The sequence below is a fragment of the Triticum aestivum genome, chromosome 5B (assembly GCF_018294505.1).
Source record: "Triticum aestivum cultivar Chinese Spring chromosome 5B, IWGSC CS RefSeq v2.1, whole genome shotgun sequence".
NCBI classification, from domain to species: Eukaryota; Viridiplantae; Streptophyta; class Magnoliopsida; order Poales; family Poaceae; genus Triticum; species Triticum aestivum.
In genome coordinates, this window is record NC_057807.1 from 617,625,371 (window position 1) to 617,638,243 (window position 12,873).

Consider the following 12,873-nt stretch of genomic DNA (forward strand, 5'->3'; position numbering starts at 1 on the left):
GCAAGGCGACAAGGCCCCGCCAAGAGGAGCTTGCCGGGAAGACCAACCAAGGCATCTCAAGGCCTGGCAAGCGACAAGCTTCCAGGCGCGACAAGACGACGACCGCGGCAAGGCGCTTGCCGCGGCAAGTAACCACCCTGTACCCACGCTCCAGCACATCCACCAACGTATCGCTCTGGGGGTTTTTCCAGGCGCGCGTGGCAGGAGGCTGTGCAGCCAGCGGTGCGCGGTGGCATGCGGCGCTGACAAGATCGCCATCGTGGCGAACGGTGGCGTCCCTGACGGTCCCTTTCTGCACTGTTTGGGCGACACAGACGGGCATTTAATGCCTTTGTCCCCTGCCGTCAGGGTTAGGTAGGATACACTGTGCAAGTAGGTGTACCAACCGCAACCCCTTTTTACATTTTTACCCTTCTCTGCATTGCCACCTGTCGGTGACCCCTTGAGCATATAAAAGGAGGCCCATGCGCAATGTAGGGGGGGTTCGGCTCATTCGGAAGCCAGAAATACACTTAGCTCTCTCGAGCAGGAACACAATACAATCAGACAAGCAGTAGTAGGAGTATTATCTCTCCGGAGAGCTCCGAAGCTGGGTAAACTGCTCGTGTGCTTCGCCTCGATCTGCTTTTCGTGCGATCTCCGCCCCCCCACCGAACCGAAAAGGGGCCCGGTCCGCCGGCCCCATAGGTGTTCGTGGATCAGGTTCCCCGACATCTTTGGCGCGCCAGGTAGGGGGCGTTGAGATTGCGCGAACCTGATCCGGCGTTCACACGAGCTAGATCTTCATTTTCTTCATCGACATGCCACCGAAGAAGAAGGCTTCGGCGGCAGCTGCTCCGTCCATGTCGCTTCCACCACCACCGGAGCAAATGGGTGGTGGAGTAGACGCCGGCGGAAGAACGGACGTCGACGAGGAAGCTCACGATGCTGCCAGGTCCAAGGACAAGGCTGCACAGACCTCGGCGTCCGTACATGTCCCGCGCCCATCTCAGGAGGCGCAAGACCGCAGCGTCATGGTATTCGCAGTACCATACGTTCGTTGGGACAAGATCGAGCTGGTGGATCTCGGGGTGCTCAAGACCAGCATGCACACCAACATGCTGGCACGAGCGAGACACGGTCGCCTGGACGGGATGCTGCTCCTTCTAACATAGTTAGAAGTCCGAGCATATCCCGCTCCTCACACCGTTCGCCACTGCCGCCCACCACTCCAGCAGAAGCTTTGGCGTGAGCTCAGCTTCTCCTAGATTACCCTCCAGCGGAAGACAAGATCGAACAATGGAGGGCCACCATTCAGAGTCTCATCGGCTTCGCCAACGGTGACACTCCACGGCAGCCAACTGCATCGCAGCCGCGGCAGGACTGCCAGGCACGAGCCGGTGGTGACGAAACCGGTGGGGGTGCAACCACCATGCACTCTCCACCCCGAAGGCCAAGATCACCAACTTGCCGGATCCACCTCGACAGCGACTCCACTGTGTCATCGGATCCACGAGCTCATCGCGATCAGCGCCAAGTTCTTCACGAATGACAGCAAGAAGACGCTCGTACTCGCATCGAGCACCGAAGAGAAGCGCGACGTCAATCCGACAAGCACGCTGGGCCCTCTGTTGACATGCATGCGCCAGGGGAACCGGGCGACTTGCCGTACGCGGTAGGTTGCCCTGCGTTCACTCGTGAGCTGCGGCAGGTCCAGTGGCCCAGCACGAAGAATTTCAAACCAGATGTACCAGAGAAGTACGACGGCAAGACGCATCCGTCGGAGTTCCTCAACATCTACACCATCGCGGTGCAAGCTGCTGGGGGGCGGGAGGACAAGATCCTTGCCAACTACTTCCCGCTGGTACTCAAGCCCAATGTCAGATCCTGGCTCATGCACTTGCCGGACAACTCCATATCCTCCTGGGCTGATCTGTGCCATCAGTTCGTCGGCGCCTTTACAGGCGGCCACAAGCCTCATGGCCAAGAGAGCGACCTTCATCTGCTCGCCCAGAAGGAAGGAGAGCCCCTGCGCAAGTACATTCAGAGATTCAGCCGTGTACAGCACAACATCCCAGATGTCCACCCTACTGCGGTAATCAGCGCGTTCCATCAGAACGTGCGAAACCGCAGGATGCGGGAGGAGATGGCGATGTGCAAGATCAGAGACGTCAGTGAGCTATATGCCCTGGCCGACAAGTGTGCGCGTGCTGAGGAAGGGAGGAAACTCCTCGGAGAGAATGTAGGAGCAGGAGGATCTGATAGTGAGGAGACTGCCCCGGCAAAGAAAAACCGGCGGCGAAACAACAGGAAGAAAAGAGGCAAAGAGGTGCTGGTCGTTGAGCAGTCCGGCAAGAAGCCCAAAGCTGGTAGCTCCGGCAAGGAGGTTGCCGCAGATGTGGCGGTCGCCGACAAGCAAGACGGCACCAACAAGCAATACTGCAAGATCCACCGCACCAAGGGCCATGATCTCCAGAGCTGCAAGAAGGTCGAGCTGCTTGTAGAACAACAAAAGGCTGAATACGAGCGGCGTGACAAGGAGAAGGCCCAGGAAGGTGCTGGAGGAGCCACCAAGAAACGTCCCGGCCGAGGAGGACGCCGCGGCAAGGCCAAGCAGCGGCAAGGAGACAGACGTCCCCGCGGCCGCAACAAGGATGAAGATGACGACGACGATGAAGATATGGATGAAGATGAGACCGACGAGCAGGAGTTCCAGAAAGCCACAGAGGTCCTGTGCGTTGACGGTGGTGCTTCTCTGCATACTTCGCATCGCCAGCTCAAGCAGTGGGTGCGGGAAGTCAATGCGGCAGAACCACCCGTCGAGTCACGCAAGCCTCTGAAATGGTCCAGCACGCCTATCATCTTTGATATTGAGGACCACCCAGATCGCATAACTGCGGTCGGGTGCTTGCCGATGTTGGTTTCGCCAACTATCCGCAACCTCAAGGTCACTAAGATGCTAGTTGACGGTGGGGCCGGCTTGAACCTGATCTCCTCCGCGGTACTCCAGAAGCTTCAGATCCCTGATGGCGAGCTCGAAGAGACCAGCACATTTCAAGGAATCAATCCGGGAAGGAGCAAGCCGAAGGGAAAGATAAGGTTGCCGGTAACATTTGGCAGCGAGTTGAACTTCAGGACTGAGAGGGTCACTTTTGACTTTGCTGACTTTCCATTGCCTTACAATGGGATACTTGGCCGTCCAGCACTCGCCAAGTTCATGGCAGCCTCTCATTATGCATACAACGTACTGAAGATGCCAGGCCCGATAAGTGTCATCTCTGTCCCTAGCGACAAGAAGGATGCTCTTATCTGCGCCGACAAGATCTACTGGGAAGCAGCAGCCGCAACAGATCGCAACTCACTTGCCGCTGAAGCTCCCGGGGGGAAGAAGAAGACCAAGTCCGGCAAGAGCTCTGATGCCCACTCCGGCAAGCGCACCTCTTCGGAGTGCTGCGCTACCGTCGAGGACGCACCATCGAGCTCCACCGGCAAGTGTAAGAAGACAATGGTAGCTCCACCAGAAACCAAGAAGGTGTCCGCCAAGGAGGATGGCACTGGTGGTACCTTCATCATCAGCGCCACTCTCGACCCTAAATAGGAAAGCGCGCTCGTTGCTTTCCTGCGGGCGAACGTCGACGTGTTTGCATGGCAACCGTCTGACATCCCCGCTGTTCCCAGGAAAGTAATCGAGCACCATCTCGCCGTCTGTCCTCATGCGCGGCCCGTCAAGCAGAAAGTCAGGAAACAGGCATTGGAGCGCCAAGAATTCATTGCAGAAGAGATCAAGAAATTGGAAGCAGCAGGCCTTGTCAGAGGAGTGCTCCATCCTACGTGGTTGTCCAATCCTGTAGTCGTGCGCAAGGCAAACGGGAAATGGAGGCTTTGTATTGACTTTACCGATGTTAATAAAGCTTGTCCCAAAGACCCATTTCCCTTGCCGCGCATCTACCAAATTGTTGACTCCACGGCCGGATGTGACTTGCTTTCATTTCTTGATGTATACTCAGGATATCATCAGATCTTCATGGCAGAAGAGGATGAGGAGAAGACCGCATTCATTACCCCATGTGGCACATACTGTTTTGTACGGATGCCTTTCGGTTTGAAGAATGCTGGTTCAACATTTGCAAGGGTAGTCCATGACGCTTTTGAACCGCAAATGCACAGAAATGTGGAAGCCTACATGGATGACATAGTGGTCAAGAGCAAGGACAAAGCGACCCTAATTCAAGATTTAGACGAAACCTTTGCAAATCTGTGCAAGATCAACCTCAAGCTCAACCCCGAGAAGTGTGTATTTGGAGTCCCCTCCGGCAAGCTTCTCGGGTTCTTTGTGTCTCAACGCGGAATTGAGGCCAATCCCGACAAGATCAAGGCCATCGAGCAGATTGAAGCACCAAAGCGCGTCAAGGATGTACGAAGACTTGCCGGTTGTGTAGCTGCTCTCAGCAGGTTTATCTCTAGGTCTGCTGAGCGCGCCCTGCCATTTTTCAAAATTTTGAAAAAGGCAGGTCCAATGAAATGGACTCCAGAAGCAGAGGCTGCGTTGCAGGACTTGAAGAGATACCTGTCCTCCACTCCAACACTTGTCGCACCTAAGCCACAAGAGAAGTTACTGTTATATATAGCGGCAACCAATCAAGTGGTTAGTGCTGCGTTAGTAGCGGAGAGAGAGGCGGATGATGAGCCAGCAACCACGGCAGACACATCCAGTGACAAGCAAGGGACTTCACCGGCAAGCTCTGGTCCCGACAAGGATGGATCTACGCAGGAGCATGAAAAGATGCAGAAGAGAATGGTGCAGCGCCCGATTTACTTTGTCAGTTCCCTTCTGCAGGGGGCTAGGTCAAGGTACTCTGGCATGCTGAAATTGCTTTTCGGCCTCCTCATGGCCTCGAGAAAGCTGCGCCATTACTTCCAAGAACATAAGATCACAGTTGTCACTCGCTTTCCGTTGAAGAGGATACTACAAAATCCAGAAGCAACAGGCAGGATTGTCGAGTGGGCACTAGAACTGTCAAGCTTTGGCCTCAAGTTTGAGAGCACTTCAACTATCCAAAACAGAGCACTGGCAGAGTTCATAGCAGAGTGGACGCCAACACCAGATGAAGAAATTCCAGAAATGAGCATCCCCGTCAAGGAAGCAAGCAAAGAGTGGCAAATGTACTTTGATGGTGCCTTCTCGCTGCAAGGCGCCGGTGCTGGCGTGCTACTTGTTGCACCCACCGGAGAGCATCTCAAGTACGTAGTCCAGATGCACTTTCCCAAGGAGCAAGCAACGAACAATACTGCAGAGTATGAAGGTTTGCTTGCCGGCCTCAGGATCGCAGCAGACCTTGGGATCAAGAAGCTCATTGTCAGGGGTGACTCACAGCTTGTCGTCCGCAAAGTGAACAAGAGTTATCAGAGTCCGTTGATGGAAGCTTACGTTGATGAAGTGAGAAAGCTAGAAGAGCACTTTGACGGCCTGCAGATGGAGCATGTCCCAAGAGCTCAGAACGACATTGCTGACGGCCTGTAAAAGTGCGCCGCACTTAAGTTACCTGTGGAACCGGGGATCTTTGTGCTCAAGCTGACTCAACCATCCGTAATGCCATCAACTGGACGGAGCAAGAAGAGGAAATTGATTTCTGGTGACTATTTTCCGGCAGAGCTCCCCGAAGCCGCCGCCAAGAAGGTCCCCAAGATCAACACCAAGGATGCTGAGGAACAGTCTGCTCCGACAAGCCTTAGGGTTTGTTCCGTTGAAGCAGAGGCTCCCGACAAGTTTTGCTCCGGCAAGCTTGCCGGGGAACATCAAGCTCCGGCAGAGCCACAAGTTCTTGCCGTAGAAGCGGATGTTCCCATAGCAGCAGATGTGCCTTTAGCCCTTGTTGTCGAGCCACAAGCTCCAGCATGGGCACAACAGAATCTCCATTTCCTTCAGACAGGAGAACTTCCCGAAGAGCAAGAAGAAGTGGAAAGAGTAGCCTGGCAGTCAAGTATGTACCAGTTTGTCGACAACACACTGTACAGAAGAAGACTCAACGGTGTGAAATTGAAGTGTATTCACCGGGAAGACGGACAAAAGTTGTTGGCAGAGATACATGGAGGCATATGTGGTCACCACATTGGCGCGAGAGCACTTGCCGGCAAAGCGTTTCGGCAAGGTTTCTTTTGGCCGATAGCCCTCCAGGATGCAACTGCACAAGTAACCAAGTGTGAAGCGTGCCAGTTCCATTCCAAGCAGATACACCAGCTAGCTCAAGCTCTCCAGACGATCCCTTTATCCTGGCCATTTTCGGTCTGGGGGCTCGATATCCTCGGCCCCTTCCCCAGAGCTGTCGGGGGCTTTGAGTACTTGTACGTTGCAATCGACAAGTTCACAAAGTGGCCAGAAGTGGAACCAGTGAGAAAGGTGACAGCACAGTCAGCAGTCAAGTTCTTCAGGTCGATTGTTTGCCGTTTCGGGATCCCTAACAGGATCATCACCGACAACGGCACGCAATTTACGAGCCGCACCTTCATGCAGTACGTCCAGGATCTTGGCGCCAACGTCTGATTCACTTTTGTTGCTCATCCGAGAAGCAACGATCAAGCGGAGAGGGCAAACGCTCAAGTGCTGCGCGGGCTCAAGACCAGAACTTTCGACAGGCTGCGCAAGTGCGGAAGAAACCGGATTGAGGAGCTGCCGGTGGTTCTTTGGTCGATCAGGACGACGCCAAATCGAGCCACTGGCCAGACACCTTTCGCTCTAGTCTATGGAGCAGAGGCAGTTCTCCCCACGGAACTCGTATACGGCTCACCTCGAGTGCTCGCTTATGATGAGCTTGAGCAAGAGCAGCTGCGACAAGATGACGCGCTGCTCCTTGAGGAGGGCCATCTTCAGGCTGCTGTACGAGTTGCTCGATACCAGCAAGCTTTGCGCCGCTACCATAGCCGCAAAGTTAACGCCAGAAGTTTCGAGGAAGGCGACCTTGTTCTTCGGCGCGTTCAGTCTGCCAAGAATTCCAACAAGTTGACGCCGAAGTGGGAAGGCCCTTATCGGGTGAAACGAGTCACTAGGCCTGGCGCTGTCCGCCTTGAGACCGAAGATGGCGTACCGGTGAGCAACTCCTGGAACATTGAGCATCTTCGTAAGTTTTACCCGTAGGGCGTGGTTGTCGGGACCCGTTCCGTCAACCACCTTTTGTACAAGTCTTGCCGATGTTGCATGTAATCCTTTGTACAAAGCCGGGCGCAGATCCCGTGCATAAGTAAAGCTCATGTGCTCCGCACATCTTGTCAATTTCATGCTTTCTACTTTATACTTGCATGCACTATCTGACACTTTGTGCAGCAACAACCCCCGGTAAGCAATAACGAGCCGTAAGGCTCCATGCCTTTATTTTCTCTTCTTTCTTTTTCTCAAAAAGGAAAGGAAGGTTTCCTCGCACACAAGTTTGCCAGGGGGAATGAAGAAGATAATGGTGTGGACCAGGCATCGTTCAAGGAAGTTTCGCCTTACCGGGAAGCAAACGACAGAAAAGCTAAGTTGCCAAAGTTTGAGCAAGCGGTTTTAAATTTTTAAGTTATCTCCTCGAACGACCGTACTTTGTATGGAAAACCTGTGCGTGAAGGAACCAACTCGTAGCTAGTTGCACCCTTACTTTGTTTCGAGTCCGCTCAACAATTTAAGAGAGCTGCGATTAGTTGTGACAAGGTTTCTTGTCGGAAGCAGCACCGCCAGTAGGCTGCTGACGTCCCGCACTCAGCGCTCGCGGCCCAGGTGCCTGCACCGACAAGTTCCCTAAAAGCGTAGGGTAAAAACATACAAAGGAAGGAATCAAGTAAAAGGAATAACATAGCAAATCTCTACCCAAAATAGAGTTATATTACAAGATAGCTTGTCGCGGCTCTAATAGATGTTCTCGTAACATGACCAGCAGCGACAAAGAGAAAGAGAAAACGGGCGGCCTAATCTACGCGATTGCCCTCAACCCTCTTAATCTCGCTCACCTTGTCCACAATGGGTGCGACAAGGGCCTTGAGCACATCCAGATCAGCATCCGGCGGCAAGGATTTGAGGACGTTGGTGAGGTTGAGGCCTGGATTGCGGAACGCCACCTTCATCAGCACCTTCTGGAGAGCACCCGCGCAGATCCTGCGCGACTCGTCGGCCAGCTGCTTTGGGATCTTCTCCCGGAGTCGCTGGAGGGCCGTCGCCACGCCCTTGAAGAACAAGCTGAGCTTGGCGCTGGGTTGGAGGTGCTCGTCGGAGGAGTACCCGAGATCCTCCACCCCCAGCTGCGCCAACTCCCCGTCGATGGCGGCGGCAATATTCACCAGACACTCAGTCCAGTGCTCCACGGTCTTCCTGAAGGCGTTGTGGGCGGCAGCAGCATTCGCCAGCAGCGCCTCGTCGGCCTTGATCTTCTCCGACAAGGCCACCTCTCGCTCCCTGGCGCCGTCCACCGTCTGAGTCAAAGTAGCCAACTTCAACTCAAGATCCGCATTGGAGTCCTTGGCGGCGCTAAGCTCCTTACTCCTCTCTGCGAGGAGACCTTGCAGCTCACCATGAGCGGTAGCATCCTTCTCGCGCTCATGCTTGAGAGCGGCAAGCTCCTCGCCGCTCGCCCGGAGATCGGTTTCCAGCTGCGCCACCTTTGTCTCCAGCTCCTTCTTGGTGGCCTCGGCAGCTGCAGCAGCATCCTTTGCCTCCTTGAGAGCCCCGCCAATCGCTTGCTCGCGCGCGGCAAGCTCCTCCTCGTGGCTATCAAGATTGACCTTGCGCTGTGCCAACTCTCCTTCCTGCGCGAATAAGTTTTCGGCGACAAGCCGTTGCTTCTCTTCAGCTTCAGCCTTCTCGAGGAGGAAGGCTTTCCGCTCCTCGAGAAGTTTCTCCCGCTCCTCCGCCAAGGACCGGAGAGCTTCCTGGCTGAGGCCTCGGAGCTCCTCCGCGCGCTTCTCAATATCAACTCCCGCCTTCGCGACAAGCGCTTCTCGGGAGGCCAACTTGGCTTGTCGGGCACGGTAGAGCGACGTCAGCTTCCGCAGCAGCCGCTCCTCTTCAGGCTCGTTGCTGCTGCTGCTTGGCGGGTCGACTACCGTCAACCCTGCGGAGGCGAGCACCTCTCCATCCAAGGTTTCTCCCTCGACCGGCGCCCTGGAGCTTGACGCCCAGGGGAGCTTGATGAAGATACCGTCACCGGCCTTCATGTAGGCGCCGGACTGGGGCTCTTCGGGGCCTGGCGCTGCAGCATCGGCGGAGGGATCGGCGGTCGGCGTAGCGCCTGGCGCTCTTGCAGCCTCGGGGCCGTCAGTGCGATCGCCGGATCCCTCGCCTGATTCTGCGGCGGCAGCCTTGGCGGCCTCTTCGCCAGCGGGATCATCAGCACCGGCCTCTTCTTCGGTGGCGGCGGCGTCGTCACTGTTGCCGCGCGCGTTCTCCTCGCCGGCGGCCTCGGTTTCCATCGGCTCCGCGGCAGGTGGATCTGACGACCGAAGAAGGGAGAGAAGTCAAGCAAATATACAAGAAGAAAATCAGAAGAAGAAGATCCCAAGGGAAGTTTTCAGGCAAGAAAATTACCTGTGTTAGGATTTGCGGTCGCGGTCTCAATCGACGGAGGATCATTGGTGCCGTCTCTTGCCGGAGAACTGTCCCTTGCCAGAGGGTTCTCCCTTGTCGGAGAGCGCTCCCTTGCCGGGGACTCCTCCCTTGGCGGCGTAGTCGAAGCAGATGGCACTTCGGGAGTAGCTTCCGGGCATTCCTGGTGAGGCTGTTCTGCTCCTACACAAATCCAACAGTCAAGATATCAGTAAAGAAAAGAGCACCCATGCGCGCCTGACGGCAGGAAGTAAACTATAAACTTACACTGGGGGCTGCGCTGGGGGCTGCTTTGGGGAGTAGTTGCCGGGTCCGTCAAGGTGGTCTCAGACACACCCCCTGCTGACACGGTGGGATCATCTTCGATGACAATCACCGGGGCCTTGGCTCTCTTCGCGCTCTCTGGGCCAGCGTCCTGAAAAGGAATGGATTCAGATCGAAGCAAGTCAGATACAAGACGAAAGCCAACAAAATCAAAGAACAACAAGGACGGCAAGGGATTTTACTCTTCTTCTTCCTCGTCGGAGCTGAGCGCGGAGAGATCGAAGTTTGGCTAGCCTCCGGTGCGACGAGGCGGAGGAGTAGGCTCCCTCGCCCGCTTGGCAGGAGCAGTGGCGGTGGACCGAGAAGACCCCGCTCCAGTTGCCGCTGCGGCGTGAGGCGCTCCCGCGGCAACAGTGCTTGCCGCGGTAGAGTGTGTCGCACGGCTCGGTGGTTGTTGGCTCGTCTGCCGCCCCGCTGCGTCCCCGGCCTTGCGGAGACGCCTTCTTGGCGGGGCCGGGGGCTCCGCCTGCGGCAAGCTGTCTGAAGGCTCGGGCCCGACAACCTCTTCCTCGCCGGGCTCGCTCGGCTGAGCTTCAGGCCCGACGAGCTCTTCCTCGCCGGCGAACTCCTCTCGCTCGGCAAGGCTTGCCGCCTCTGCTGCCTCTGCCTCCTCCACAGTGAACCCAAACACGCCCGCGGCAGCGGCTGCTGCCGCCTCTTCCAGCCTGGTGGCGATGCGCTGCATCTCCGCATCGGTGGTGTCACGGGTGAGGCTCTTCTGCTCATCAGCACGGACCGGCACTTCGACCAAGCCGTCGAAGAACTCCTGCACGATGGCGTCTGCCGGCTCTTGCCAGGTTGGAACGATTCCGTGAGAGTCGCACAACGGCATCATTGCGCGGATGCAGTTAAGCGAAGAATTGTTGCACAGCGGAACGATGTCCCGCGACAACATGAATGGATGCTGGGGATCGCGCTTGAACAGCTCCAGGAGCATCGCGTCCAGCTCTAGAACAGTGAAGTTGAAGTTGAGGCCTGGGCGCAGCCTCATGATATCCGCCGAGTTTTGGAACTCCCAGGCGGGTCTCCCCCTCTCCTGCAGGGGGGCGATGCGGCGGCGAAGGAAATCTGCGCCTACAGTGAGCCCGGCAAGCCTGAGGCGAAGAATGCGGGTGACAGCAATCTTCAACCTATCATCTTCCAGGGCCACATTACTCCAATCGTTGCCGCGTACTATTGGGGCTTGGCGCAGGGCAGTAAATGGCTGCGGGTTCTCCTCGACGACCCAGCACCACTCTGCTCTCCATTCATCCCATTTGCTGCGGAGCTCTCCCTCCAGATAGGCTTCCTTCTTGCCGACCCTCGAGATCCAAGCGATTCCCCCAGCAAGGGGCTCTCCTCTCTCGACTCGAGGCATGAAGAAGTGGCGGAAAAGGGCTACATTTGGGTGGACTCCGACAAAGTTTTCGCACAAATGTGTGAAAACTGCCATGGTCAGAATGGCGTTGGGGGTGAAATCAAGGAAGCGGAACCCGTAGGTGTTCATGATATCACAAAAGAATTCAAAGAAAGGCGGGCAGAGCCCGCAGTAGAAGAACAACGCGAAAAAGGGATACACGTTCGGAGCCAGCCTCGAAGCGGTGGCCGGGAGTACCCTCGTGCGCGGATGCGCTCGCGTCTCCGTCGACCAGAAGAGGTAGTAGTACTCCCTCAGCTCTTTCGCGTCAAGCTGAGGGGGGAAAATGGCCCGCTCCTTTCGCAGCACCGCGAGCCGCTGCGCCTCGGCTGATTTCACGCCCTTCCCCTTGTCGGCTTTCGGAGCCATGGCGGAGGTGGCGGGGGAGATCGGCGGCGTCGGTGGAGCTGGTGGCAATGGGGGGCGGAGCGCTGCTCTCTTTCGGCTTTGAGAAGAAGGAGGGAGCGGCGGAGATTTTCGAGACTGGAGTAGCAACTGGTGAAGTGGGGAAACTGCCCCTGTTTCCCCTGCTTATAAAGAGGGAGGGGGCGGACGTTTCGCCCTTCCGAATAAAGAAACCACCCACGATCTCTCCCACGATGCCGCATTCAACGCGTGCCGTTGGGGGAGGGTGCGGTGGATACGGAGTAAGATTCGGCGTAACCCAGGCCGCGCGTGCCCGTGCCCTGTCTTGGGCCTGGCCCAACAGCGCTCGGCACCGTCTGTGGCCCAGGCCCGAGGGCTCCTATCAGTGTACTAGAGTAGGGGTACCCTAGTATCCCGAACTTGTGCACGGGCAGTTGCAGCACCCCGCGGCAAGGCTTGCCGGGCGACCGCCAAGGTCCTCCGTGGTTCCCTTGGAGCCATTCAAGAACAAAGTCTTCAAGCCAGGGAGACAAGGCCCCGGCAAGAGGAGCTTGCCGGGAAGGCCAACCAAGGCATCCCAAGGAACTTGCCGCGACACGCCACATGTCCCGGCAAGGCGACAAGGCCCCGGCAAGAGGAGCTTGCCGGGAAGACCAACCAAGGCATCTCAAGGCCTGGCGAGCGACAAGCTTCCGGGCGCGACAAGACGACGACCGCGGCAAGGCGCTTGCCGCGGCAAGTAACCACCCTGTACCCACGCTCCAGCGCATCCACCAACGTGTCGCTCTGGGGGCTTTTCCAGGCGCGCGTGGCAGGAGGCTGTGCAGCCAGCGGTGCGCGGTGGCATGCGACGCTGACAAGATCGCCATCGTGGCGAACGGTGGCGTCCCTGATGGTCCCTTTCTGCACTGTTTGGGCGACACAGACGGGCATTTAATGCCTTTGTCCCCTGCCGTCAGGGTTAGGTAGGATACACTGTGCAAGTAGGTGTACCAACCGCAACCCCTTTTTACATTTTTACCCTTCTCTGCATTGCCACCTATCGGTGACCCCTTGAGCATATAAAAGGAGGACCATGCGCAACGTGGGGGGGTTCGGCTCATTCGGAAGCCAGAAATACACTTAGCTCTCTCGAGCAGGAACACAATACAATCAGACAAGCAGCAGTAGGAGTATTATCTCTCCGGAGAGCTCCGAAGCTGGGTAAACTGCTCGTGTGCTTCTCCTCGATCTGCTCTTCGTG